The following is a 6,000-nucleotide window of genomic DNA, read 5'->3' as shown; positions in this document are numbered from 1 at the left end:
TATTTAATTCGAACTAAATGGCATCAGTGAAAGGTGATGACTAACTAATTTCTTCCAATACAAGCATCGTTTCTTTAATTATTTTGTCATTCTCAAATTTCCAGCACCACACAGGACACTGTCTGGGGAGATAAACAGATGCATAACCTGCTGCTATCCATCAGCGTGGAGCTCGGTTGCTGTTTTCTGCTTTAGACATGTTCTCAAACACGCCCCACCTCTTGTCTATTTAATTGTCTGTCTGGGTTGCCGATAGCGACGCTCTTGCCCTTCTTCCGCAGTGAGTAATTGATTCAGGTAAATTAGGATGCCCTAACTTGTAGTCCAACTTGTCTCTCAGTCACAGTCTGTCTTCCCGTGGCTGGAGGTCTATTTTCTGCCGCACATCAATTTTTCATGGGAAGCCATTTGTCGTTGGGGACATGTTCATCTCAGGAGTTGCAGCCTTTGCACTCCTCACCTGGTCCCCAAACATCAGCATCCTCTTGGCAGAGAGAACCAGTTAATCTGTGAATACAGCCATGGTCTTACTTGTGCAAAATTCAACAACTGAGCACCTAACAGTGGCTTTGAACGGAAAATATGTTTGCGACTATGTTGATGAAGCAATTGTAGCAAACATTGTATAGAATATCATATCGAACATGCATACATATAAGCAAATATAATTTACATTTACCAGACGCCCTTATCCAGAGCGACTTACAATCAGTAGTTACAGGGACAGTCCCCCCCTTGAGCAACTTAAGGTTAAGTGTCTTGCTCAGGGACACAATGGTAGTAAGTGGGATTTGAACCTGGATCTTCTCGTTCATAGGCGAGTGTGTCACTCACTAGGCTACTACCACCCTCATAATCACATAAGAGGCTGTCACAGGGGGAATTCGATGACGTACTTGCAGACATACTTTGGGCGTGGGGATAAGCCGTCGTACCGGGAAAGGACACTGGGCGAGCGGGGCAGGAGGACCGGGGACGCCTGGCTGGCGAGGAATGAGGAAGCAATGGACGCGCTGCAACGCAGCGGGGAGTCAGTTCGGGATCTTTGGGAAGGACCGGGGCAGAGGAGAACCGTAAGACGGCAGGATTCAGGATGGTCCGGGATCTTGGACTGGACGGGAGCAGGTCTTGGGCGGCAGGACGGTAGGACGGTCTTAACCGATGGGTCAGGTAGGTTCAAGGTCAGGGGCAGGTAGAGGTTATAGCCAGGAAGTTCCGGTCGGGGTTCCTTTCGTGGTTTCCAGGGGGTCAGGCAATTCTCGAAGTCGTGGGCAGACGAAGGTCGTATTTCAGGAAGGTACAATTATCTTGGGTCGGGGGTGAGAGAGCTAGCGTCTCTGGCGAGTAAACTCATACAAAGAGCGGGCGTGTCTCCTTGGGGTTACCTCACTTTTATACTTGCCACCGCCCGCTTCCATTTCCTCTTCCGGGTCGTCGTCTCCCAGGCTGGTGAGGCGCCCTCTAGCGGGTTGGAGGCGCGTTGGCCATGACAGAGGCGAATAAGGGACAGCAGTGTATGCCAAAAATCCCCACTAAACCCTGAGGTAAACACATTGAAGAAATTAGGGAAAATGAGATCATTCCAGATGTCATTTCTCTTTATGGAGAGGCTTGTCAAAATGAATATATTGTAAATGTGTGAATGTACTACTTTTACTCCCTAGACACTCAGAATTAGTGATTGTGAGTGATGGGACCAGTACGGATAGCAGTGGCTCATGAGCTGGGATTTTAGGCCCTGTGCCTGCCTCTCCTTCCCACAATATTCTCCCACGGTTCGTCAGAGCACCAGGCACGGGAAGTGACCCCCCTGAAGCCAGACGCTGCAGCCTCTCAGATGGACGCCATGGAAATTTTGACACGGTAACCTACTTGTGCCTCCAGGATACAGATCTGACAATAACGTGTTAAAGCAGCACGAAAGAAGCTAAAAACGTGACAATGGTTCATTTTTTCATAAATACTACATAACCCATTCCAGGGGATCTGCTGAGGTTGCATTTTCAAGGGACGCTGCACTTCTGCCTTGATAGCAAAGACTACTTCAAAGACCCCACTACAAGCTCAGTGAAAATGCTTTAGACAGAAGAGGCTCATTGAACTGCACTGTTTAGTAGGGACGTGTGTGGATTGATTCTGAAATACCTACCAATATTTTGGAAGACAGAAGTTCATGTTCATTTAATAGGAACAAATTCTCCTTATGCTTGCGAAATGCTAATGCTTGTGAATCTGCATTTATTCATGTTTAGTACAGCCTGTTAGCTACCCTGTTAGGAGGCTGTATTAGCAATGCATAGGCAAGACCTATAATGCACTATTTTATGCAACCTCCATTTTAATGGCTAATTTGCACACTTCTTTACTTTCCAAGATCCAAATCGCCAAGGTTACTAGAGTGAGGGATGATAGGCTCTTAGTTGTTGGGTCATATTTCTATTTAGATATAAATTAGCTTTAATACTTGCAATCAGACCAAAAAATAAGTATATTTAGGCTTGAGTTTGAAAAATGAAAAAGTGTCTCTTAATCAAATCTTCAATTAGATGATTAAATGGATACAAGGCTTAAAAAATGAAAAATCAAGCAAAAATGCAGACCATTCTTTTTTTTTTTACAGTACATCAAGCCAATTTTGAGGTTATTTATATATATATATATATGTGTGTGTGTGTGTGTGTGTGTGTGTGTGTGTGTGTGTGTGTGTGTGTGTGTGTGTGTGTGTGTGTATATATATATATATAAAAAACAATAAGAATTATGGCTTGAACTCTTTCAATTCTCTGGGCTATGACCTTGCTTTCTGTACAATTGTGGTGATTAACAAAGACTTCAGTGCTGAGCAAAATAATTATGGTTATCATGCAGTCCTACTTAGAGTAGAGCTCTCAAACAATACTTAATCATGTCTTCGGTCGCAGTCATGCACTTTGTCCCTTCCTGAGCTCCATGACACTTTTTTTTATCTCAGCACTGAAATATTCTTGAGATGAGAATACCAATGCCAGCGGGTATAATACACAGCATTAATAATCTCACATCATAAAATAATCTCATTCATCTCAGTACTGTTTTGCACATTTAGAAATATGGAAAGGCACAAATGAGTTCCCTCAACTGGTCAGTCCAAGGGATCAAAAGAGGACTAATGACTTTTCTGTAAGTCATGAATATTATGATTTGTTTTAATATTTTTTTATGGTCACAGAATGATGACACAAGCTGCTGCCTGAATAATGCAGTTTACATGAATAAAAATCATAAAAACCCTCACTGAGATTTTATGTTATAACAACAATTAACAAACTGAACTGCATTTGCATTAATTCTCTCAAGGTCAGTCTGTACTGTGACGATCTTGTGTGTTACAGTCATCAGAATAATGCTGAAGGTCCATACTGGCAGCAAAGCACATTGTTGCTTCATTAAAATTTATTTAGCCCCGTTTGTTTAATTATGAGTGGACGTCATGGCTTTATCCATTACAACCACATCACAACCAATAAAGCTTAACCCGGCACACCTACAGTTAAGATGAAATATATCTAAAGTATATAATCCTACAGCTGCTGCAGATGCTGTGCGAAAGATATTTGCAGGAATGATGCATGCAGGGTTTTGAGATGTTGTTAAGCGCTTGCTGATTTATGCCCCGGGGTGTGAAGCTGGCAAGCAGAGCAAATGTGCACATCCACAGGCCCTTATCATTTATTTTATTTCAAATGCAGTTCTTATTTTATTCTTATCTTACTAAAAGGATGTTGGATATGATGATGTTGATTAGGGCCACTAGGGGGCACGGTGGTTGGCGATGAGGCCTCACACCTTCAAGGTTGTGAGTTCGAATCCTGGCTTGGACCTTGTATTTGTGTGTGTGTGTGTGTGTGTGTGTGTGTGTGTGTGTGTGTGTGTGTGAAGTTTGCATGTTCCCCCCGTGACTGCAGGGGTTTCCTCCTGCTGCCCAAAGACATGTACACCAGGTGAACTGGTGAATCTAAATGTGTGTGTGTGTGTGTGTGTACAGTGGGCAGGCCCTGGGTGAGATGATGCTTGTTATTATCATTATTATTATATTAAATTGTCCTAGAGTACTGATTATACCGGTTGAGATGCATAATCGATACAGAGAAGTTACATCTTCATGAGCCAATGATGACTTATGGATAGTGAATGAGTGAATAAACCTTTGCTCTCTGCAGTCAGGGCTTGAGTTGCATGTATGACATTTACACTATATGGATGGCCGACTCTCTTTATTTTTATGGACTCTCACAAATGATATTGCATACACCAACCGGAAAGACTATGATATGCAAAAAAAAGTCAGTAAACTAAACTGTGCCCTAAATAGCTCTGGAATGCTTGTGGTGTTTCATTTTATAACAATATAAATGAGTGATTGTGATTTTAGTCTAATTTTATGCCCTTGTCTTGCCCTCCCTCTTTAACATCACACCGTGAAAGCCACATGGACTTGATTTCCTCCTTGCACATCTGTGGTCAGAGCAGAGCCCCTCTTGCTCATTAGCCATGCACTTTTAAGCTAACTTTATCACATTTAATTACTCACCGCCAGATCCTTTCTTCAAGCTCCATTACCAACACGGCAATGAAAACTTTAATGGAGCCACAAGTTGAAGCTTCTGCACTACCTTGCATAGGCGGGGCCTCTGTTAAACCAGTTGGGTGAAGCCAGGAAGCGCTCTCTCAGGAAATTTTCTCCACCCCCCCATGGCCTTCCAGCTGTCTTCTCTCAGTGATAACGTTTTCGTGAGATGTGAGGCCACATCCAAGCGGTGCTTTACTTTTTTCTCCCTACAGGATGTGTAGCCTGAACCGACACGGCCTGCTGTTTTTCATATGGGGCAACAGAGGGAATAGTTAAGCCATATGAACACATTTCAAAATATCATATAGGGCAGCTATTAAAATGCATGATGGTATTGGAGTCCCGCTGAACAAATCATGTCTACGTTGGCGAGGCTAAATGTATCCTACACATGAAAGAATGCACTTACTTGAAAGTACAGATATGGTCCGTCCGTTATGCCCTTAGCAATTATAATTTTGATGAACTGTAGACTAGGTTTAGGCTACTGTGTCAGTTCTCACTTACAAGTCCAATTACAACATAGACCGTGGCATTTTACACTGATCATCCGTAACATTATAGTCTACCACCTAACATTAAGTAGATTCCCCCATCACGCCCAACTGGCATCAGTAATTCTTGGCTGGATGGGACCATGTCGCCTGTTTACCAGATTTCTTTCATAGGGCCACTTTCAGTGGGTCCTGACTGCTGCAGCACACCAAGTTCAAAGAGAAAATAAGTCACTGTTAGGTGGTAATACATTTTTTTCACTTCACTTCACTTCACCAATATGTACATTGACATATTAGTGAGTCAAGGGTTGTAATTTTGTTATAGTTTTTGAATAGGGTTTCATATTATACATATAATATTTTATATATATATATACACACACACACACACACACACACACACACACATATACACACACATACATATATATATATAATACAATAAAAAATTATTGTCATGATAGTTTGGCGAGACAGAAGATGGCATGTCATGTGACCAGCTACGGACTGAACAAAGCAGTTTAGGAACAGCTGGATTCAAATAATAATTTGTTTTTAAAAAAGGTGCATTTGCACTATTAATCAAGCTGCTGAAAGATCCAAGTGTGCGTGATTTTAAAAAAGGGTGTTTATTTGAGTTTTTTTCAATCATCTGACAACTTGTAATTTTCATTCTGTGCCCTTGTTAAGGCACTTTAGAGAAGTTTATATTCCTGGGTGCCGCGCCTGCCACAGCTCTGCGGTGGGTATCTCGCTGCCTTCAAAATTACTGCATCCTTCTAATGCTTTCGTTTTTCTTTTTTTTTTATCCTTTCACACCACTCTAATTGCATTACCAGCTATTCCGCATCCCAAACACCCTTTGATTTTCTATCTGATCTGTAAAATCCCCTC

This window comes from Denticeps clupeoides, chromosome 12, assembly GCF_900700375.1.
Source record: "Denticeps clupeoides chromosome 12, fDenClu1.1, whole genome shotgun sequence".
In the NCBI taxonomy this organism is placed as follows: domain Eukaryota; kingdom Metazoa; phylum Chordata; class Actinopteri; order Clupeiformes; family Denticipitidae; genus Denticeps; species Denticeps clupeoides.
The sequence above is the reverse complement of the archived record's forward strand: the minus strand, read 5'-3'. Positions refer to the sequence as shown.